Source organism: Salarias fasciatus, chromosome 1, assembly GCF_902148845.1.
Source record: "Salarias fasciatus chromosome 1, fSalaFa1.1, whole genome shotgun sequence".
Classification (NCBI taxonomy): Eukaryota; Metazoa; Chordata; class Actinopteri; order Blenniiformes; family Blenniidae; genus Salarias; species Salarias fasciatus.
This window is the reverse complement of record NC_043745.1, coordinates 11,375,003-11,400,295: the sequence shown is the minus strand read 5'-3', so window position 1 is coordinate 11,400,295 and position 25,293 is coordinate 11,375,003. Positions and strand designations below refer to the sequence as shown.

At 42.3% G+C, this 25,293-nt stretch overlaps 1 protein-coding gene across 2 annotated transcripts in view; it reads right to left on the bottom strand.

The window, feature by feature from the left end:
• Positions 1 to 24,333, bottom strand: part of adcy7 (adenylate cyclase 7) — a 63,279-nt gene extending 38,946 nt beyond the window's left edge. For both annotated transcript variants that reach the window (XM_030088125.1, XM_030088121.1), the window contains exon 1: positions 24,221 to 24,333. The gene's annotated coding sequence lies outside the window, so the exon portion shown is untranslated. The remainder of the gene's footprint in view (positions 1 to 24,220) is intronic.
• Positions 24,334 to 25,293: the final 960 nt, after the last annotated feature.

The window sequence follows — 25,293 nt, the reverse complement described above, 5'->3', positions numbered from 1 at the left end:
GTCTGAAGATAACAGGTTACAAAGCGAACAGAAGCAGCTGCAGGAAAAGTATGTCTGACTGCGGGAGGAGGGTAACCAATGGCAGCAGGAGAACATCCAACTGCAGGAGGGTGAAGAAGAAGAAGGCCAGGAGGAGGAAGAACACATGCAGGAGGTGGAGGAGGTGGAAAAAAGACTGGAGGAGAGGAGCCTGGAACTGCAGGAAAGAATAAGAAGCGGTCAATCTCTGTATCGGACAGACTGAAGACGAGAGACTGTTAAAAAAATGAAAGGAAAGAAGAGACCACAGGAGATGGAGAAAAAAGACAAGCAAACCCCGACACAGGTAAAGAAGTCTGCATTTTGGAGCCTGTTCCACCCAAACAAAGCGTAGTGAAATGACGAAGCAGGTGGAGACTGCTGGTTTTCCATCACCAGGTCATGACAATAACTTCTTCCACAGCAACATGGGTATTCTCTCATTTCTCTCATGAAGACAAGTTAGCAAAAGATTTCAGTAAAAAAACAAAATTGCCTTCGTTGTGAAGTAATTTCTCAAAAAAAAGAAACAAAAAAAAAACATCAGATCTTTGACTAAAATTCACAAACATTTAGATAGTATATGCACGACTCAATTCAAACTGGTAATTAATGGGATGCTCATAACGCTGGCTGTTTATAGGATGTTTGATATCCTGGTGGACTGATGTACTGCAGAAGTCCTTCAATGTGCCATGTATTTGAAAGGCCTTCAAAAACAAATTAAATGACTAATTTCATAAGACTTTCTTATGAAATCAGCAATTTAAGTATTCTGATATCACATGAGACATTTTTATTGAAATATGAAGATAAAATAAAAGTAAAAAAAAAAAAAAAATGCTTGTATTTATTGAGGCTCAATGCCAGAAAAAAAATAAGCACCTTTATTCAAAATCCTTGGGTTCTGGGCCAGAAAACTTTTCAGCGAGAACTCCTCATTTAGGTGCTTTGTTAAATCCCCATCCTCTGACTTTTATGGTTTGTTAGATTTTCTCAAGCACTCCGAGTAACTTCAAAGTGACAAGACTAAACACGATCTGAGGAGTAATGATGGACTGAAGCCAATATGACTCTAGGCTACCAAGTAATTCCTTTGTGGCTGCACTTGAACAAGAAATAAAAAAAAAACTTTAAAAAGATATTCAAAACTCAATGCTCCTGCTGAATTCAGACAGTCGTTCGACACTGTGAGAGCGCCCATTCACCAGATGTTACAGCCACTGCTGCTGAAGTTACCATAGCAAAAGATAAAAAGCAGCGCTGTGGGACCTGTTGCTGTGCTGGCGCACCGAGCCGAAAGGAACAGACAAGGAGGGATGTGCACCTCAATGGAGCAGAGCTTCTCAGCGAGCGGGGAACTGACTGCCAGGTCTTTCACCAGAAAAGCTTGGCAACTGAGGGAATCGCACAGCGCCATTGTAAAACTGGCGTCACTGAATCCTCGAACGGCAGCCATACAAAAACCAACTAACGTCACTGAGCCCTTGCTTCAGAGCGGCAGGAACGCACCGGTTGCTGTGTCAAAGAAAGGAGGAGGTGACGTGCGACACAGGCTGGGAGCTCTCTCTCTCTCTCTCAATGCGTGTATTTCAGTAACGACAACGTGACTGCGGCGAATGTGGAAACAGGACTGGGTGGTAAAACACACTGGAGCACACTGAGAGACTGCAAACATTTTTAAATACAATGTATCATTGAAGTAATCGGTAAGCTGTGATTTCATGTTTACATTAACACTGAGCTGCTCGGTTAATATTATTTTCATCTGAAAGATGGACATTAAAAAATCAATTAATCATGACTCAGATACTTCATTTAAATTAATGACCACAGAAAACTGTTTTAGTTTCATTTACTGTCACTTAATGTTATGCCAATGCGCTCGCAGAACGACGTGAAGCCTCTCAGGAAACAAAGCTGGAGTAGGTGTCTGCACAGCTGCCTGCAAACACCAGACAGCTCCTCAAAGAGGAAGCAATGGGAGAGCTTCTGGATAAAGTGCAGCCCCGGACTATTTGGATGGTGACGCAGTCTCTGGTATTTTGGTTCTGGGCCATTTCATACAGAATCTGAACCCATTTAATGATTTTTTTTTCAGCTTGAAGGTTATTCATTAATGGTCCATCAAATCCTATTAAAGGCCAAAAGCTTTGAAACTATTTTAATTTGCAAGGGTCTTAAAATGAGAGTTGAAGGTTCACTGGTGAATAAAGGCAGGAAATGGCCAACTCATTCTCTTTATGCCAATTAATCACTTCATTGGTAATAAAGTGAGCTTATCTAAAGATCTGATCAGATCTTCACCAACCCTCCACCCGATTCAAAGCCTTCTCACAGTGAGCAAACAGGCAGGACTCCTTCCAAAGCAAATCACTCCGCTTTTATGGCCGCCTTTGTGTCGGCATTCAATAAGCCTGGACAAAAAAGGGACAAAGAGTGACCTCTGTCAAAGGAAGGAGAACCACATTCTGAGCCCATACAGCACAAATTCGGGGTTAAAGGTTGCCTGGGTAAAAGAAATCCAAACCAAAGGGTTCAAACATGTGCTGTGAAGCTGACTGTCTGCAACCAAGCAGTAAAGAGAGTAAACATTGCAATATACTTTCCGGTATCTTGATAATATACACTTGACCCACTCATGTGAGGACGGTTGATGTTTAGCTACTGCTGTAAGCAAAAACTCTGAAGCATCTTTCAATGCGAAACCGCTGAAACACACAAAATTAAACAAGGAGAAGGATAGCTATTGTGAAGTTTGATTTTCTGTGTCATAACTGTTTAATAGATCACTGCTGCTGTTCATCTGCAGATGATCTGAATCAACATGAATGTAAAGTGCAGGTATGCTTCAGCATCGATATCACTATAATATTATTTTAATATCTTTCTCCTCATAAATCTCATAAACCATCAGGAAATGTTCAACCCAGAATTTAATTCAAATGATACACTTTATAAAGTATAGAAGTTTGTATAGACGTTTAGCTGGGCACCTGTGACAATTTATTTCAAATTTTGCTGGATGGCCACACAGAAGAACATGGGTCGGCATGTTCGACCATGAGTGCGTCATGTACTGGTGACCTGATCTGTAGAACTAGAAACAGCAGTACAGATGATGGATGGATGGAATTTAGTTGTGGATTTAAAAGTCTTGAAAATGTCCGCTTATACGGCCTTGCTGTTTCCTACTTTGAGTGCCATGAGTGAAGCCAGGGTATGTGCCATTAATGTGGTGCAATCATTTGACAACCATGTGCTCATAAATGTGTGACGCATGCCAGAGTCTGTATTACATCAAGTCCTTAAGTGTAACTACTTCTAAGCCAAAGTATGAATTGCAAAACCTACCAAGATCTATAAAAGGTATTTCCACCCATCACCTGGAACAGTTTCAACCTGCTCAGGCAGGATTAAGAGTAACTATGTAAGCTCACAGAAGCTTTCCAATAAACTAATGACTGATTTATGTACAGAAAAGCACCATGCAGATTAGATTAGGCACAGCGTCCTCTCCCATATCTCCTCGTCTCCTCCCAGTACTGTCTACTGGTATTGAATTAAGCGCGTTCACCAGGAGGAGCTGCTGATACCTAACAATATTAACAGGATGCTATTTCGTCGCTGATTTCAGCCTTAAATGCCACTGCTTATAATAAATACAGGAAGTGCAAGCAGGAGCACCACGTGCTCGGAAGCGGGGCGTTACTGCTCGAGTGCTTCACATTTACTTCCACAAGCTGGGGCCGCGTCGCGCCACCAGCACCAGTGAAGCCATCATTATGACACAAGCAGCAGCACAAAGAGGAGTTTATTGATTTAAAGATACACAGAATTTAGATCTAAACGTATCAACCGTGGAGCAAATCCAATAGTGAAATAGCAGTGATTGGATTAGTCTAAGCCATTTCCTACTCATGGGCTCATTGGGACTAAAAAGCACCTGGACTCTCACAAAGGAGAAGGGTGGCCAAACAGTTTTTCTCAGTGCTCTTGACATATTGGAGGCACAGTCAGAAATTAGAGGAATATATAAGAAGAAAGGTTGTATTATTTAACTGGATACTTTGTTCTTTGTTCTTTTTTCTTTTTCTTTTTTTTGCTGGAAATTAACATTAATTTCCTCTTCATACAGCAGTTCAAAATCTGAGTCATTCTCGGGACAGATTGGAGTCTTCACTTGACACATAGCTCACATGTGAGTTTGTTTGTTTGATTCCAATGAAAAACCAAGTACTCTTGCAAAAACCTGACAAAAAAATGTACTCACAGGCACTGATTTTATCAGTGGCCTCACCAAATCACAAAATCAGCAACTTTTGTAAGCAGTCCCCAGGACTAATCTCAAGCCTTTGAGCCCCTCGCTTTCTGTCACGAAAGTCTCAGTCTTCAGATAGTCCACAAGTAAAATCCATTCCACTGCAGATTGGTGTGCTTCTACAATATGAAACCTTTAAAAAAAATAGTTGTGCACATTGAAATATGAGTTTCATGGATTTTTCATATTTTGGAAATAAACTTGAGGAAAGAAAAAAAAAAAACACAAGAGGAAAGAATGTGCCACAGTGAGAGACACCATTGTTTCCAACTGTCGTAGCCAACCACATCCCCATTTCAGGTTTCGTAACTGGACACGGTCCATCATGCAGCTCTGGAGCAGCAGGGCTCTGCTGCATGCCCGGCCCCTTTCACCACTGACACCACCAATAAGAAAACCATAATTATCCCTTAGTAGGCCAGTCAACTTACTACTGGCATCCAAATAGAAACCGCAACATCTGCAGGCAGCGCAGCACAGGGTTGTTTACACATCTAAGCAGAATCTAGTGGAGATATCACGCAGAGCTGCTGCAACAGAAACTGGTGACAGCTTCAGATCAGCATGATGATGGTAATTTTCCAGGCTACCATAAAGCTCTGGCTGCTGACAGGGCCATCTGGTGCATGTTTTCTACAATCTACTGTCATAATTGGTGTTGTTTTAACTGTGCTCATGATTCACGGTGCACAAGCACCCATAGCTCCACTGGTTGACTTTCACTGTTGGCCAGCTTGTATAAAAATTCCTTTAAACACCAGACAATAATGAGGCAAACAGAAAACGGGTTCACACAGGAGTGCACAAAGGCTACAGCCGGCCAGCAGTGTCTGTATGAGGCCCTTTGATGAAGCAGGGATTAAGCATTCCCCACATGGTATTCCTCCTAAAACACACTGTGTGTTTGAGAAGGACAGACGAGAGAGGCCACAAATAGCCCACAAAGTGGTAATAAAACCCTTATAGGGCTTCCATTTACATAATTCTTCCATCACAATGAATGCATTGCTGTGATCGTGTGTGTGTGTGAGATGTGCCACATTGCCGCCACAACCCCAGCTTTCAGCTGTGATGTCTGACCTGCATCCTGTACCTCGATCACTAAAGGCCAGACACCTGCAGTGGAAACACATTAACAGGCCGGTCAAAGGAAATAAAGAGAGATACACTAACGCAAACATATAATACTTTACAGAACTAAAAGTCATTGTTTACACTCGAACAGTAAAGGAAGACTCATGATGTTTGGAGAAAGTGGACCACACATATAGCAAGATGCTTGGAATTATAATTAACTTTGATTCCCTGACATGAAATGCAGTGTGCTGTGCATACAGACATATTGTGTCTGTAAATGCATTTATGAGCCTCGTTATTAGCTTGTGAATTTGTGCTGAACAGGATGAGGTCTGGATGCACATTAAAAGCAAATTTAGGTTAATGGGTCCTTGACAATGGAGTTACATAATAAGAATAATGGGATCTAATGAGACTGTCTGCATCTGCTGTGTCACCAGGCTGTTTTTGCTGATGTCTTCTTATATTTCACCCACTCACTGCAGAAAAGATAATTTTGCCATAATACTCTGATCAACCGCATTATGACCATCTCCTTCAGATTGCGTAAGTTCTTCAATTGCAGTCAATACACAAAGTATTTCTGAACTACTTTTTCATTATTATGATTCTGCTGAAAAAGACAGTGATGCTGAGGTATAAAAAGTGGGATTTTTGATAGGGGATCACAGTAAGGATACCTGGTCTACAGGTATTAGGCCTCATGAGAAAAAAAAAACTGCAAAGCACTGTACTCCTTCCTATCAGTGAGCTTTTGCTACTAATGATCTTGTTGCCGACTCACAAGTTTCCCTTCCTTGGACCACTTTCGATGCTGACCACTGCAGACCACGAGAGCTGCTGCCTTTTTAATGATGCTCTGACTCAGTCGTCAAGCCATCGCAATTTGGCCCTTCTCCAACACTTTCAAATCCTTTCAACTGCAGATTCTTTCCTATTTCCAACACATCAACACTGAGTTTTAAAATGTTTCCATGTCCTACCTAACAGGTAGGTGATGAGGGGATAATCTGTTATTCATCACGCCTGTGAGTGACTGGTGTTCCACTAATCTAGGTCATTCATTGATATAAAGAAGCACAACAATATATGTGTTCATTATTCTGAACCATGAGACGAATAAGACTATTGATTTTCATGCAGTTTTAAGTAAAACTTCAAAATAAACCTTTTCACTTAAACTGGTGGAATTCTTAAATGCATAAATATGTTATGAGACTGAAACTTTTTGATTGAGAGGGTTTATAATTTCCCTGAGTTCATGCACAGCCTGTCGTCATCCCCACTTACACTGATTCCCGTGTGAGAATATATCAAACGATGGAGCCGTGATTGTGTTCAGCCTTCCTGCTGCCTGTCACGCTCTTCTCTTCTACTTACAGCATTCAAGGTCTCCGCCGCAGCACTGAAAACATAATGGCCAAGTATGACGTAAATCAAAGGGGAGCAAGTCTGCCTCTTCTCAGGTCATGTCTATCACATTTTAGTAAAAGCAGCACGATTCAATAAGTCTACATCTGCAAATGCTTCATGGAAAAAAAAATATGAGACTGAAATTCGGCTGAAAATATGGTTTCATGCTGAAATCACTGAAAAGAACTGACTGAGTGCTTATGCAAGATTATATTTTGACAGAACACACACAGGGGACTGAAGATTGCAGGGAAATGTAAGAGCCATGGTCAATGTACAACATTCAGAAGAAATTCACCAAAAAGGATGAAAAACTGCTTTATATCAATCTGACATTGCTGATAAAGCCTTAGTTTAAACAGACTATATTGTGAACATGACATGAACATGATTTAAAATAAGAAATTGTTGCTCCTTTGATGAAATAAATTACATGGAGCTATTATAACAATAAGAAAGTTTATAGCTGGCCAAACAGAGCATGTCAGTAACACTGCTGTGACTGATGCTGTGTTACAGGCAGTGGAGCAGGAAGTACTGCAGGTTGCCAGGTTAGTAGGCAAACAATGGACGTAGTTAGTGTATCAGTGTATCCTGGAAGTTAATGTTCCTGGCAGGTACTGATGTATCACAACGATTAGGGGTGCACCGATGCCACAATTTCTCTCATCACATTCACTGTCTATGTGAAATGAACTTCAGTGCATGCTGGATGCGCTGCAGAATGTTTACAGCTGCGTTGCATTGCCTCAGTGTGGAAGCCTGGTCATTATATGCAAATTAGGCATGGGGAGCGTTGCGAAATTTTCAGAAAAAGTGTAAACTAGCAATAGCGGAACCAAAACGAGGACAGATTCAGCAACTACACGGGTTATTTCTTGCCTCAAGTATTCAGTAATACTTTTCGCTCAACTGTTTTACTAATAAAAGAAAGTTTGTGACCGAGCCACCGTGTTGGTTCAGTTTGAACTCTGCGAGCAGACAACCCCCTAGTAGACACGTTTGTCCACTTATTTAGGGAAGAAGGTCAACAGGACTTGACTATAGCTCGCCATGGAAGAAAAACTGAACACTGCATCAGCTCATTCGCTGAGGATGTTGTTGTTCCTGGTGGATTAAAAACATTTCTTTGGCTGAAATTTGAAACTTTGGCAGCACCAGCAGATGCCGCCGGTATCGCAAATACAGAAGAGCAATGAGAAGGAGTTGTTTGTCTATGACATTATCCTGTACAGCAGTTGAAGGAAAGTCTCTTTTCATCGAGACACTAGTGGTCCAAAAGTAACCTGAATAATTTTACTCCTCAATTCAATGGTCACCATCTACTCACTGAAAAGTCCTACCTGGTGATGTTAAATATCCTCTTTCTGGCATCTTCAAAATTGATATCTTTTAGTTCACATCTTCATTAGTTTATGAACAAAACATCCTGCTCAGGGAGAAACGTCACCACTCAGTTGCGCCATGAGCAACAATTATGCAGTGATTGTGGGTGGACGGATGCATTAGATCATTAGCAGTCCAAACATCTTTGTACACAGTGATCAGGAGATAATGGGTATAACCAGCTATCAGTGTGAACATAAAGACTAAAAAATCTAACAAAAAAGTTTCGTGCTTTAAACTTTGTGAATTAATATATTACCCCCCCAGTCATGTTTTAACTTTTTGTGCCAATTGTTAATGGTGTTTTTCGTCACAGCAGGTGGACACATGTCAACGGGCACGAGGGCAGTTTAATATTATGAACTTGCATTTTAAATGATACATCACTAAAAGAAATTAAACAGCATTCCAAAAGCCAGCAGTAACAGGCAAACAGATGTGGGAATCAGCAGCACGGTGGACTAAATTGCCTTTCATTTTTCCTTGGTTTGGACCCTGCATGGGACTGGGTGTGCAAGCAGGGAGGAGTTGTTCTGTAAATCGTCCAACAGCTGCCTGGCACCGGCCCAAACGTGGAGGACCAGTGAGTGCTGTCAAACGCACCCTGTCTGCACGCTCGCGAAGAGCTCTCCGTCCAGACGGATCCAGAGAACACGGCTCCGAAAAAAGTTCTGACAGCAGCCAAGAGGAGCGAGGTGACGCTCAAGACTCCGCAGACAAGCTGCCCTTTAGCCAAGCACTTAGACAATGATCGCCCCTGCCATGCTCAGAGGTCAACCCCAAAAAGGCTCCGACCAGCAGAAGGGTGGCTCAGCTTGAAGCAGGCGGACGCGTGAGGCGCTGGCTGAAGCCGTACCGCTGGCATTGAACTATGGCTGCCGCATGAGTCTAATTGGTTCAGGTCAAATGGCTACGCGTTTCCCAGCAGCAATAAACGGCACATGATAAATTACCTGAGTAAGCCACACATTTAGCTCCAAGCGAAGCACTGACTCCACGCTGCAGACGCGTTAGGTGAACAGCTGTGCAGAGGAAAACATCACATGTGTAACGGAGAGTAGAAATGCTGACTGCATGTGCTATAAGCGAAGCAAGGCACAGCACACTCTGCTAAGCCCTCAATTACAGCTGTGCAGCATCAGAGAGGTCAGACGGTGGGAGTGACGCAGAAGGAGCACAGAGAGATCTCATTACCTCAAATGCCTCCTGAGAGCTATGGCTGACTGGAGTGGATGGAGGCTGAGGATTTAACTAATTGTATCCTTGTCTCTCCACTGAGTGTCTTCATTAGCGCTCGTAAAATGTTTGTTCCTCTACCAGCCTCTTCAGACAAATGACATCCAGTTTGTGTTTAGTCAGGCTCCTCTTCTAGGTGGTCTTCACACTGGCTCGAGATGTGGGACACCAGTTTTTCTCGCTTTCAATGGGAGCTCTGTCTGTGGCAGCCTGACAGCACGGGGCAGGGCTACAGACACGGGTTTCAGGAAAGCTACCCCCTCCTTACATTTTCCCGCCAGGAGTCAAGGAATGTCAAGGGAAGCGTCAGCCGCACAGTCAGGAATGTCTCCAGGCAGCAGCGGCACCCTTCCTGAGGTTTCTGCGGCCGAGTGGGAAGAGGAGTTTTCAGCTGAGCCGGGTGAAGCCGAGGTTACTCCGACCGAGCATCTGTCTGCTGTGCAGCAACTGGCTTTCAGATGATTTCACAGCAGCCCCTCCCAAACATGAGTCACAGTCTGACTCTGTGCTGCATATAGTGGGACTGATCCAGGTGTGAAGACCTCATCCTATGTGTGGTTCATGACTCCGAACCAAACCGACAAAGGACCATTCTGTCTGCACAGCGTGCCGGGCAATTGATAGCTACTGACTATCCCACAAGTAGCAAACAAATGAAAAGCTTTTATATAAAGACATGGTGTGATAAGTGACGATAGAATGTTGGGGGGGGGGGGGCTTGAACTCCATCCAAACATATAACCAGAATCCCTAAAGTCCAGCAGAAAGCCAGATAACGAGCCTCATTGCAATCAGCTGCGATGAAGCAGGGAGACGTGGAAAACATGCAGGGCTGCGGCCCTCCAGGATACCCCTGATACCTTAGGCGTATGCTGTTCTTTGATTGATGGGAAAGGCGCACAAGGTTCCATTGTAAAATCCAGAACAAGTTCAGTCGCTTCTAAAGCACCAACACAACACGGTAAACCACCGCCGTGCTGTTGGTTGGCAGGGTTAGCTAATAATCCCTCAGATTAAAAGAGAGGTGGAGCTATCATGTCAGCATTTTCACTCTTTACCAAAACTGTGAAACTAAAAGGCTAACTGATTTTTTGTTTTTAAGCATGCTTATATATCTAAATTTTTCTTAATTTGGACAGCACCTTAAATAGCGTCAAACTTGTACTTGTCACCAAATTGTCCAAATAAAAAAAGGTATGAGTACCAAACTTTGCTACAGGATGTGAGTTAATTTAGAGTTTCACTATCAGTGTGGTTCAGGTGATTACATTAATGTATAAATTTGGTTCACTTTATCCAGTCTGCGGAGGAGGAAAATGTTACCATGTCTGGAAATCGGAATTATTCAGCAGAAGCTGGAGGACGACAGACTGGAGGGAGGAGGAAGACTTGCTCCTGTTCCCTCCAGCAAATAGAAAGCTGAAACATTTCCAATTGTAACTGCAGCCCCAGCTAATTTCAACGAATAAACACTTTAATACTTGAGTATGTGTATTTTATGAATTTGTCATAAAGATAAGCCACATGTACCTCATTAACCAAAGTAAGACCTGTCAGCAATCAGTTTGATGACTGTCATTTTCCTTCTGTGATTTCCTCAATAACAGGGACCAAAGTTCAAAAGTTACAAGATTATTATCAAGATAATCTTCTCTTCAAGTCAGTAAGTTTGGTGACACTTTACTTGAAGCACCAGGTATAACACATTATAAGTACATTTAAAAAGCATTATAATGCCATTATAGCACGTGTAGCCATAGTTATAAACACTCATAAATGATCATAACGCCAGGACCTAACCCTAACCCTATGCTGTATAGTGGGCTATAAAGCATTGTGATCATTTATGAGTGTTTATAACTACTTATTATGTGTTATACCGGGTGCTTCAAGTAAACTGTTACTACTGTTAGTCTGTCTTTGCTGGCATTTGCTCCTGCAGCCTTTTCTTGTGCGTTTCAGCTTTCTTACTGGCTGTTTATAATATCTTTGCCAAATATTTGCTTTGTGCTAAATATTGTAGACTATTTTCAGCTGCACTTTAGAAAAGCAGCAGCAGTGGAACCAGGCTGATATGTGGGAATAATCTCCAAAAAAACTACAATTTCTGTATTTATGGGCAGTGCATAAAATCACAGTTCTTTAGGAGACTTTCCAAAACTAAACCAAAATACCACCCTGGTGCCCACATGTAGCACTTTTTCATGAAGACAGTCACTTTATGTCAGACAGGACTTTTCAAACCACCAGGGAACCAGGGATGGAGGCATCTGTTGTGAAGTCTCCTACCAGATAACATGCAGGCAGTGCACCAATACCAATTTCCTCCAGATCAAAAATTAGTCAAAGTATTTACCACCTGGCATTTCCATGTGTGTCTGGGTCATTTCCACAGTAATCCTGCAGTTGTGTGAATGTGCGTGTTGTTGATGGATTACAGACCATCAGGCTGCCTTCACTTGGATAAAGAAGCTCAGAAAGGCTGTATTGATGCTTTACTGCTCATTACTGTCATATTTGTCTTACTGTCACTCAGTATGGACGTTGTCACGCTGAACTTTTCAGTCACTGATGTCTGGCCTGTTCACTGCAGGGTTGATGCATACTGTTGATTAAATGTGGGAACTTCCTGTTTGGCTCAACCGTGTCTGTGTAACTTGACATTTTCAAGACCACCAAGTCTGATCTTGATGACAAGTAGATCTGGGGTTAACTAGACAAATGGCCTCTTAGCATCACTGACATCTAAGAATGCAATCAGCACCACATATGATCCCACCACAATTCACATAACCCTCATTCTTAAAGTAAAGAGAGCTTTAACCGATTCAGGTGTTTCACTGCTCTACTAAGAGGTTAATTTCAGCCAAGCTTCTGGTATCAGGAGCACTTTTAAAAGTATAAATACGAGCACCCGCACACAGGATCAGACTCAATACACGACAATGACGGATCGGACTGAGCGCAACGTCTCTTAGCATTGTAATCTTGCAAACATCGTTAAGATTTTAAAAATGTTATCAACATTAATTACTGTTTTTGGGGCAGCTGTTACTCTGTTCCTGGAGCGTAACTTATTTACAGATGGAAACATTTATGATTTCTTCATGTGGTTTTATATTTGCAAACAGTACATTTTAAATCTTTCAAACAAAATTGATTTCTGCATCAATTTAATTCCCATGCAACTTTTATGCATCGGAATATTTAAACAAGTGATGAAAAGAAGAGATGTAAGTTTAATCAATCAGCCTTGAAGTTCACATGAAACCCTTTTCAGAGATGCTGGAATTGTTCGATCTACGAACCTTTTCCAAATCTCAAATGGACTCTTTACATTGAGAAATAACACACACCCTTTCTTGCTTCACACATATAAAGATGAAGACAAAGAGCTTTTTGTTCAGTATACTGCCAGCTGTGAGCAATCAATGGCTTTAAACTGCATTTCATTTTACTACACAGTGCAGGAGCAACACATTTCATCATGGAGGAGGTGCTGGAGGCTTGGTATGACACAGCCACCTATAAAACCTTTGAATGTAGTGTACACGGCTTCCAGCCCTCTAAAAGAAAGTGTTTCTGGTGTGACTGATTCTATTCACAGGAAGCTTAAAGAAGATTGCGGCATGTTAAGATCTTTCAAGTGTGAGGAAACAAACACACTGTCTAGATTTCCTCTCCCGGTCCTTCCACTTGCTCCTTTCACCTTTCCGCCTTCCTGTCAGTTTCTCCCCACGTCTCTCCAAAAGCTGAATGCGTTTCTACAGTTCTCGAACGGAGGATTTTAGCGCGCTCGCAGCTCTCGAGTGAAGGCCGTCTGTAACCTGCAACACACAGTCGACCGCACACCATCTCACTTCCTTGGCAACCGTGACTCATTTCCCTAACAACTCTGCAAGGACAGCTTCAGAAAAAGGGAACCTGCAGCCGCTGCACAATTAGTCACAGATGGATGCTGTTATAAAAGCAGCTACTGATTTTAAGTTATGTCAGGACAAATACATGATCGTCGATAAGAGCCAGACCAGCTCATTTCTGATTGGTGAACACATGATTTCTGCCCCTGCAGATGAGCGGTGGTTTGCTTGAAAGGCTGCAAAAGTGAAACCCGTTTCTTGTGTGACGACAAACAAGATGTGGTCATGAACGCATTGAGATTATAACAGCTAGGGACCAGAAAAGAACGGACGGCGCCGCATTCTGTACAGAGAGGCCATGAGCCATAGTTCATTAATGGATCTTGTGACATCTGAGCCTCGAGCTTTGCGTTGCTCCACTGGACCTCTTCATCCCAAAGAGTGACAGCAGTGGCCCGTGTGACAGCCTCACAAAGGATGCAGTGAGTGTGCGTTTGTGTCTGTGTGACAGAAACCAGATCCGTTGGTGACAGGGACTGGGCTAACAGGGGCAGCAGGAGGAGGTGATTAGCTCAGCTAAAAATTTATGTTCTGAAGATGAGTCCCGCTGAACGACGACAGGCTGGAGCAAAGTCTACTGGCTGATAAAGAGCAGGACTCCGATGCCAGTGTGACGACACCGTTGAGAGATCCTCTCTCTAAACAACATGAGTGTGAAGTATCTCCACAAACACAGTGACAAACTTTCATCATGTGCTCATCGAGTGGGTTTGTGTTCCCCTGAATAAGTGATGTGGAATAATGTCGGGTGCACAAATGTATTGTTAAACCTGTCAGTGATGTTTTATAACGAACTGACAGGCGACAAGCTGAAAGATTCTGGTTAAACAAAAAAGGCAAAGGATGACGGGCTCACCTGTCGCTGCAGCTTGGTTTTTTTTTTTATGTTTTCCAACATCATTTCATCAAGTAAAGTTGTTCTTACTTGTATTTTCACACTGACTGATGATAAAACAACAAAAAGGGATATTTTTTTGAGGGATCCCGGCCAATTTTTCTGAGCTTTTCACACTGAGAATAAACTCAGCTAATTCTGCGCAGAACAGATGTCACAACAGCACAGGCAGATTTGTTGATCACTTGTGTTTCTGCCTTGTAGGATGCAGCGCCCACATCCCGTGGAGGATCTCAGCGTTTCCTAAGGGCAGCCTGAAATATGAGCTTCACCTCGGTGGAGCTCCAGCCACTACATAAGATAGGGACGCGACGAAAATTACAACCTCGCACATTTTCCTTAGTTGTTTGGAGCGTGCAAAACCTCTCAAACCGTCTGCAGCAACTGTTGCACAATACCATTGATAAAAGATCAATGCAATAAATATTCATTGATTTAATGAGTGAGCGATGCAGCGATTTCAGAGAACTTGCCGGTGATGTTGATATGAATACTGAACCATAAAATACAATTTCCAAGAACTGTCAGATGAAGTTCATTTACTTATTGTGACAACTTTTTATTTCTGACACTTGAGAAAAATGTTCACAGTTTGTTTTGTTTTTTTGTTATTGCCACACATTTTTAATAATATATAATTAGATTGACAGCCATACCATGGATATTACATTTGAAAAATTTTTTTTCTTCTACACAGTCTGACATGTCTTGTAGCTTATTGCATAAAATGAAACTCAGTGTTCTTGTGAACGCTGTATTGAAAAAATCACAACAGGACTAGAACATCTTCCATTCACATAATCAATGAACCAATGAAAAAAAGGACAATCTGAAAGCCCTTTCTTTTTGATTATCTATACTACATGTGAAAAAACACGTGAAGAGTCACACGAGTCAGTGCTTAAACATCTGCCCGCACAGTGGTTGGCACCAGAAAGATGGGTTTGGCTGTGTTTCATAGTTAAAGATTTACTGTTTAATTGATGCTGTAATCCCAGCTAATCTGAAAAAAGGGACGTCAGCATAACAGATATGCTTGTACGTAACTTTGGTCAAAGTACAGGCTCCAAGACGTTTGATGAGATATTATGAAATATCCACACATTACACTGTAAAATATGCTACACTGGTATGCTACTTCACAGCCTCCAGAGTATTACCCTGTAAAATATCTTGTACTTCTGCATTTAAAAATTGGGATTAAAGGTGTCAAAAGGTTCTTGATAACTACAATATCTCCACAATATAATATTGTGGAGATATAATATTGGGCAATATTGAAAATACCTAACTACAAAATGTCTTCTGATCATTGTCCTCTTTGACGCTAGTCGTTGTATCTTAATTAAAGACAAATTAGTCGCCACAAATATGCCGAGTGAAAATATGCACATGTGGGATTAAAGTGGTCTGAGGATGATACAGCTCTTCATTTATAACTGTAAACCAAATGTAATTATATGACCGGTACTGTTTGGAGAAACAGCACATCCATGCATTGTTGGCTAAATAACAGCATAAGTGCTTCTCTTTTCAAAACACACACCTCATAATGAATATTTAATCTTATCTAGAGCAGTTTGAAATGAGTGGCCCCACCGCTACCAAGCTTTGATCCAGCAGCATTCACAGCTTTTATCTTAGCTTCTCAACTCTATTCATTTAATGGCTCATCTACCAGCTCCTCTTCTCCAGCAGAGAGCCAATCCTGGCAAATCACTCATTAACCAGCCAAGCACAATGAGTGGCTTGTTGAAACAGCAAAAAATGCCACAAGCCTCCCCGTGGCACACAAACGGCGCACATCACTGAAAGAGCCAGTGCATCATCGCATACAATAACGGCACAAAGCGGCCGGCATCAAGTACGCACCTGCGCACCAGCTAAATAGTCTCAAACGTCACTTCATGAGTGCCTGGTGAACGGAGTTAATGTATTGTGTGTCAGGTATAACAATATCATTTCAGGTATTACTGCAGCTCACTCATCAAAATGCACAAAATATATTTAATAGCAGAGTTTTGTGGTTCCTTCAACCTGTGCACCTGGATCCCACGTATTCCCCTCTGCATCCAGTGTCTACTAATGTCTTTCACAGGTGAGGTTTTTTTTTTTTTTTTTTTATAAGTTCTGCAAACCCTGTGTCTCAATGGCACTTCTCCAGATGGGGTGCTCTCATAAGCATTACATAATGTCCTTGAACCACGGCATGCACAATACTCTGAAAATGAAATGGGGAAAAAAAAGAGAGAGAGAGAAAGAAAGAAGAAAATAAGACACCCACACATCAGCACCGTCCACACTCAAACGAGAGCTTGCAGGAGGCAGGTACCAGCTCACGCTGGCTGCAGGGTAGTTCAACACTCAGCACAGCGCTCGATCCTGAAGTTACAGACACACAAGGTCATCTCACATGTTTCCACGTGACTTAAAGCAGTTTGCACTCATATTATGTCACGCTGCCACGTCAGAGTCAAGTACGTTGCTGGATTCTGAAGTCTGGATGTCTGATCGATTGCACCTATTTAGATACGAATAAATGATTCATTTAGACTTTGAGTGTGTGTCACGCATCGATAATCATTTTATCACCCGACACAGCTAAAGGCAGACCGTAATGACTGCTTTCACAACAGGGCTGTGGGCGGGGAAGGTGCCCAGGAAATGGAACGATTTAACAAACAGGGTGAAGAGGCATTTCTCTAATGGCACTCCAAAGCATCCCGTCTCAGCTGCACTAATCCTCTGCAAACAGCAAAAGTAGCAAAAGAGCAGCCTTTGTTGGCCTCTCAAGAGCTTTACTGACCAAGATGCATTAGCAGTCTTGAACATGTCTGACTGAAATGAGACACTAAACGAGGATAATAGAGAATACGATACAATAGATTAGATAATATTTCAATAATGGCAGCGCAAGAAGAGCTTTAGAGCTGACATGCAGTGCACCTACAAACTGACCTGAAACGGTGGAAAACAAACATGGTCAACAGGGATTGAATAAAGTCACATCTGCTGGGAGCAATATTGAATATCATTGTGATTAAATGTTTGTCTTTCAATTAGATCGCACCACAAATATTAGTTGGTTATTGTTTTATCAATTTACAAGGTGCCTCTTATCTGTCATACAGTGGAAACTAGAGGTTTAAAACAGCGTGGAGGCAAACAAAGAACAGAGCACATCACCCTGCACCAAACCAAGAGAGGCTGCGGGACCTTAGAGGCTCAAATCGCAACATTTACCTTGCCAGAGAGCTGTTGAAGAGTGAAATTAAAGCCTCCAAATGGCTGTGAACACACATATGATACACATTCCTTAAAATAAGTGACTACAAATTGTGCAAAACCTTCTAAATGTTTCCTTCCTTTTTGTTTTAAAATTTGAAATTGCTCATCGGGGTCATCATCAGCATGAACATCATGTTTGAGGATCTCCCTTCTGGCACAGGGCAACAAAGTGCTGCCAAGAGAGCACAGGCAGGATGAGGGCTGCCTGAGTGAGCATGGAACAGTGTGGGTGCGACACTGACGAGTAAAGAGCAGGACCGACCACATTAGACTTTTTTCTTAAAGCAGCGGTCTCCCAACAATGATGTTCCAGCTGTTCATGATGTTGAAAGTAGGGGGACTGCTTCACTGCAGGAGGCTGTTTTACCAAAAGAAAAAATGAAAAAAACTTGTCTGGGACACAGTTTCCAAAATGACAGCTAGAACAGCATGACAGTCACAGCATTTCCCGTACAAGGGACATGTTTCTGAAACTTTTTCCCGTGTGGTGCTCCTCTCAGATTGCCTATAAGAAAGGCTGTGTGCCCGCTGTCAAGTCTTGATTTGCACAAACTTAATGATGCCAAACACGAGTTGACACACCCACTCGAAGGAGCCTAAAAAATAAAAGCACCGGGGAATTTCCCAGCGCTGCTTCACAGTCTACAAAATGTATCATCAAATCTGTGATTGCAAAAGTCCTTTAACTAACGGGTTCAACATCCTTCGGGAGTGTGGCAGTAAACCACAATGTTTCTGGCTATTTATATAATAACTAACTATGAATACCGGTAATGATGACGATAATGGTGGTTACTAAAAAAAAAGGGGCTTCAATGAAAGTTTTGATTCTTGCTAATAAATATTTCAACTTTTCATTTACCTGTACCTTGGTGTTTTTACTCATTCTGTTGGAGTCACGGTGTATTGAAAAAAGCAGATGAGTGATGCAGTAAAATCCTTGAATGCAGGACGAAGCGTTGGTCGTGTCGGTGACATTACGCGAACGTGCAGCAACACATGACAGAAACATTCAGTCAACAGTTCAGATTCAGATTATCTTTCTGTACATTTGGCTCAGGGTAAAAAAAAAAGCCTGTTTCCATCTGTTTCTCATGACATCCTGTGGATCAGTTTTTATCTTCTTGGTCACAGTGCGATAATACCTCTGTTAAAGCAAGATCATTTGAGAGGCATGTTTTATCTATCTATTACGGTATCAGATTTTTGAAGACAAAATTCATTTAAAAACATGACAGCGAGTTATAAAACAATCCTTGAGTTTGAACTGCTCACTCTCTCAGTGTGAATTCCCATAGTTTGAAGTCTGGAACAGTCCAAAGAGCTGGAGCAAGAAAAATAAGCATTAAGCATAAAGAAAAATAAAAATGCGAGCCGTGGAGAGTTTGAACAGAGAAGACGAGACTCCCGCGGACGAGATGACGTCAGTGACAGAAACCTTTGACTCTTGAGGGACTGCAGACCGCCGGTCCCAGTGGCATCCTGCTCATTTTCATTATTTTCTCTACAGCGGGGAAGCGTCTCACGGTTTCACGGCACAATGAGGGGGGAAATCCTGGGAGTGAGAGATGGAGAGAGGCATCACCCAAACTGAAGGTCATCATCTCCACCCTGCACTCCACTGCCTCTCATGCTCAGACCGGCCAGCACCGAGAAAAGGTTAGGATAACTTTAAATAGATCAAACAAAGCTTAGGCAGTGTGAAAACAATCCGGAGAGTTCGGTGGTGCAGGTGCGTCTGACAGTAAGTGGTCTGAATCACTGACCGATGACCGGATGACCAGTGTTTTTAGGACCATGTTTACATCCAGGACTTAAACACTCTCAGGTGGCACCTGTTGACTAAAGTCTAGTATAAATACATTGGCTGAAGCTAAAAGAAGGCTATTGGTTCATCGACACGGCTTCATTTTAGCCTCACGTAATGAGGCATTTTCTTAAGTGACTTTGATGTCACTCTTAATTTGTGAGCGAGAGCAGCACAAGGGGAAAAAAAAAGAAGAGCAGGGTTCATAACGCGCACGGCAAAGACTGTGCTGAAGAAGGATTAGTGTTGATCTCTGGCTGGAAGCACCAGAGTTGGAGTTAATGAGTCCGATTAGTCCCCAGTGTGTGTTCAGGGATTAGCACACTGTCCACCAAGAGGAACCCCGCTCACTGTGAGCCCGAGGGGGGATGGAGGGAACGGAGCCGCCCACAGAGGGGCTGAGTGGAAGTCAGGATGGGAAACAAGAGGCACAGAGAAGACGGCAGAAATCGGAGAAATAATCAGCGCTGTGAGTGGCTAGGAGCATTTGGAAAACATCATGAGGTCTAATAACAGCTGAAAATGCCTATTATGTGAGCATCCCTGCGTGCGCACGAGCGTCTGAACAAAGACAGATCTGGATGGTATTTCTCCAAGAAAAAGCGACAGAAAGCGTACAACAGTAAAGAGAGATCATGAGTTTATGTGACCAAGTTTATCAGGACCTAAATGATCAATTTTTGAGATATTATTACTGAATTAATGAAGTGTATTCGGTATTGAGAGTGTTGTGAAAAAAAGGCCACGCTATACAGAAAGACATTCAAAACAGGCGCTTTTACAGTGTTAACTAACAGTTAAATCCACAAACAGCACAAGTTCACTCTACATTATGTACAATTGGATAAAACATTTACATGGGCAGCTTTATGTAGGGCTCTTTAAGTGTTTCCTGCATGAAGTAATAAAAAGCCTTTTGTTTCCTCTTCATTTCCGCTAAAGTTCAAATGTTAATTGAAATAAGTATTTTTCCATTAGCTTCAACTAAAGCTTTAAGCCACGGGCAGCACAGGAAGAAAAATAGTGAAAGTAGCATAAGAAGAGAGCTTGTCTGCAGACTGCATCAGCCCGAGTTCTAAAGAAGACGGGCGAGAAGTTACATTTCCTGTGGAGGTTCCCTATATTTCAAGCCGAAGTCACAGTCTGTCAAGAGCGGGCTGCATCTACCGACTGAATGTTTTCAGGTAAAACCACACATGTTCCCACCGTTCTCTTCAGTATGGGTGAATAGAGGATCAAAACAAATTTGACCACTAATGGGTTTGTTTTATTTTTAATGAGTGAAATAAAACTGAGGAAGGCTCAAAACTAACGAGAACAAACACTTCTCCTTTCAGAGAGTCAGCGAGAAGAGCAGGGTTTGGTCAGGAACGGGCCCAGAGCCTGGTCCGACAAACAGACCTGAGAGATTCAGACTGACGATCAGGATGATTGATCAGTGCACATAAGTCCACAACAACCCAAATGACAAGATTTATTTCCCCTGGACTTAACTAGGCTTACTTTGGACTATGAATGTAAGGTGGACCTTGATTAAAAACTTTTATCTAATCACGCGATTTTATAATTAACATTTGCATTTAATCACATCTCAGAATTTACAATAGCAGCTATTTCATTTTCTGTAATTTCTCATCCACTGCAAACTGCAAGCAAACCGCTTCCATCTGTTTGCTGCATCGTATTTGATACTCCATCCTATTCACTGCCACAAACCACCTCCGTAGCCTCTGTGTTGAAGCTAGGCACTCCTCCAACAATCTATATAGCGTGTCGCACGGCATGGGAAGCAAGGGGAAACACGCAGACCACGAGGGCTGTGATTGGGCCGCTCTACTACGCCATGCTAAGAAACTCTTGTCAATCTTTAAGTCAAACTGCTCGTTATAACTTCAAATGTGCAATGCGTACAGTAGACGCAGTAGCACATCTCAGCCGTTACTCTCCTGCTGCTCTTTGCTACTTTCCACAGGAGGATTTACTGTCCGATGTGAGTGCCGCATCTTTATCACTGGTTTGCTGAGAAATGAAAGAAAGTTTATCACGCGCGCCAAGAAGCAGCCAAGCAAGCGACCTGTTCAGGAATAAGCTGAGAACATTGGAAGTTGTATAAAACCAGAAAACTGCCATATGTTCACCAAAGTCATTCTGTTCAGTGTGTGATAAAGCCAATCTGCCCATATGTTTGCCTGTCTACACTTTATGGTATTTATGATAACAACAACTGTTTCATCATGACTTTTTATTATATTTACTTTAGAAAATCCAATTAATGTCTTCAAATAAACTACTTTCCAAATATGATGCTTGTATAAGAGAGGGCTCATCTTATGATTAAAGTTGTGTTATATTTAACCCTGTACAGTAATTGGAAATGAGACACTCTACAAGAGAAACCCCTGTGAACTGTTAAACCACACTGTGGGAGCCACATCTTTCCACTGTCTGCATGGCGAGCTGAGGCTGTGTGACAGGGCAGAAAAGAAACACAAAACAACTCCACCACTGGTTGTTAAGAGGCTCAGCGGAAAACAACAGCACAGTGGGCTCTGGCGTCACTCTGGATGCGTTTCTGGTCGGTGTGCTGCAGCACAGCCCTCAACAGATGGTCCCCGTCCCCATTCATCAAACTGTAAAATCAATCTGAATAACATGCAATAAATACTTTTTGCTGGCTGGATCAGATTGGCGGCGGTACATCCTCATTACACAGAAAGGAAAACAGGCCCTGTAAGCTACCTTCATTTACCAGAATTGACCAAAGGATTAGTGATATAATCAACCAAATGATTCAGATCCGCCACACACAGGCCGTGTCCATCATGCTCATGCAGTCAGTGACACCATGTCGGCTTCACAGGAACATTAAAACACACGTGGCCGGTTCTACCAGCAGCAGAAATATCCCCATCAACCAAACTCTGGGCTTTATGCTCTCCGTCACTGCAAGCAAGGCGCTTAGTTTACAATGCAAATTGCAGCTATTAAATCCGAGCAAACAGGTTTCTGTTAAAAATAAATAAATAAATACCCACACTAAGTTTTGACACGACACAAGCAGAGCTGCACGATCTGCTATTGCCACTTAGGACACACTTGACTGCTGCCTTTCATCCAGTGTTTATGGTGGTGCCACGCTAAGGTGTCAGTCTGATCCTGACAACAACACATGATAATGTTTGGCTCATTCATTACAAAACACACCTCAGATTCATAGTTTCACCTCTTCATTTTAAAAATACATCTTTATAGTTTTAAAATGTAACACGTTTTTTGCAGTTCATAATTATTCCTGTTTATGTGAGCAAAATAAATATGCTAATTTTGAATTATGAGGCAATAATAACTGGTGTATAAATTGATAAGTGATTGACTTTTTTGACATTGTGGATGAATAAATATATCAGCATCACACAGCTAATTGTTAAAATCAGAACTTCATGTTTATTGACTTGACAAAGTAGTTCATAGCAGGAGGACACTGTGGATCAGTGGTTAGCACTGTCACCTCTCTGCCAAGGTAAATTACAGGCTGGGACCCTTCAGTTTGCATCTTCACTCTGTTTCAACTTTAAATTGGTCACAAGTGAGAATCAGTATCCCTGTTTGACCAACTATGGATGGATAATTGCTAATATCACCGGATCCAAACCGGGGGGGGGGGGGGTCAGGGATGTCAATGACCACAGACACAGCCTGGAAAACCACTTTTAACTGACCTAATGATGCTATGATTGCTATCCAGTTACAATTTGGACCTTTGGTAAAGAGGATGATATTTTAAGGCCCTTGCCATGATCAAACTTGCCATTGCTGAGAGAGAGTGATGTGCGGATTGGCTTCACTGAAATATTAGAGATTGATTATCGAAAGGCTCCCCCCCAAAAGGTTGGGGTTACCATTGGTTCATATGACAGACTCATATAGAAATGCAGCTTATTTTATCAATAATAAATCAGATTTATAACAGTACAGTTGTGGGCGAATCTAAGACTGTGACTTGTGGCTGCATTAAAATAAAACTCCTCCACAAACCAGCGGGATTTCTGTTTAAATGGCCTTCTTTAATGTGAGCCGCCTGGCGCTCTGAGGCTGAGGTCCTGCTGAAGTTTGGGAATAATAACCCAGCATCATGCTTCAAGTCAGCATCTGTCAGCACAGGAGAACTTCTGCAAAAACAAACATTTCCTCAATTCACAGTATTTTGGGGTGAGTTGGAAAAATCAGGTCACTGACCTGACATTATCTGGCAGACTTGTGCAGAAATTATTAGCAGTGTCAGCTGGTAAATTCATCCCAAAACGCTTTTCATTTGATCAGATGCAGAGAGTGATTCTACTCATTGCGGGTTACGTACGTCTTCTGCTGAATCTGACACACACTCAGAAAACCGGTTGTGACAGGAGCACGTAAATAAGGGAAACGCTGTATACATCCATGTGGAAAATGCGCATCAGCACGTAAACATTTACACCCTCATCTCAGCGGAGAGCGTGAGGCGGCATGCAGGGTCAGATCAGCATCGGCCGAGAGGAGAAGTGAAGCTGCGTCTCGAGAGAACCGCTAAATCAACTTCTGGTTCTGACAAGAGCAGCCAGGTGAGAACCCGGAGATGAAACCCTCAGTAAAGTCCCCTGTCTGACAGCCCGGACGCGCACATCCGCACGGAGGTCGGCCCGCATTCAGAGGATTTAACAGGTGCGAAAACTTTTCTGTAAAAAAAAACCTCGTCTTTTTGCTGTTATTTCTCTTTTCTCCTCGCGCAGGAACAATGAATCTTCCTCGGAGAAACTGAGGAGCAGCAGCCACGCGGAGCGCAGGTCGCTCCGCTGCACACACGGAGGGCTCGAACATCTTACCTGGGGGGTTCGAGCGGAGTCCGGCCGGTGAGCGGTCATTAACGACCCGACGGGCAGACCGGGAGCGCGTGCTGTGTGTGAGTGTGTGCGTGTGCTCCTCCTCGCGCTCCTTTCGCTCTGTCTGTGCGCGCGCTGCTCAGAACGAGGACGCCCCTCCTCCACGAGCACCTCTCTCTCTCTCTCTCTCTCTCTCTCTCTCTCTCTCTCTCTCTCTCTCTCTCTCTCTCACACACACACACACACACACACACACACACACACACACACACACACACACTGTACATCTTCAGTTAAAACAGGTAAATTCAGATCTGTTATATTCATGAACTTCGACATATACCCAAATTATTCCGTTCAGTAATAAATAATAAACCTTATTTTTATGATAAACGGTATAGTTTGGGGGGGCTGAGAGCTTCAGAGTGAAACATCAGGGGAAGTCTGAAGATCAGATCAGAGGGTTTCTTTTTCCTGCTCTGCTTCCTTTTTACGCATGACAGAAAATGAACTAAATATGGAAGAAAACTAACAATAATTTCATTAAAATGCACATTTTAAGCACCAGATAAGAGTTGTAAACAAGTAGTCCGTGGGAACCACAACGCTTGACCAACAATTTGATGTCAAACGTAAGGACTGATACGACTCATATGTAGGAATTTAAAAAAAAAGTCAATAAAAAAAATTAACTATGCACGATAACAAAAAGCAGAAGATAAATAGTTGAAGCAATAAGAAGATGCTCTTAAAACTTTTTTGCATAAGAAGTGAAAAAAAAAGTTAAATCTGACTGGCCAGAAAGTATTTTACAGAAAAAATGAAATTAATCAGCACATTTTGAGAAATACCTGCATTTATTAAACAAATCAGACTGAACAATGAAATGATTCTTTCATTGTTGATATCAAACTCAGCTTGACTTTGAGGCCACTGCCTTAAATTCAATGACGATTAAATGAAATGGTGAAAAATTTGTATGAGACTCATATGGGCTCAGGGAGAACATGCAAACCCCACATTTAACATCAGGTCTGAAATCAAACAGAGGCCTTCTTCCTGTGAGCTGACAGCAC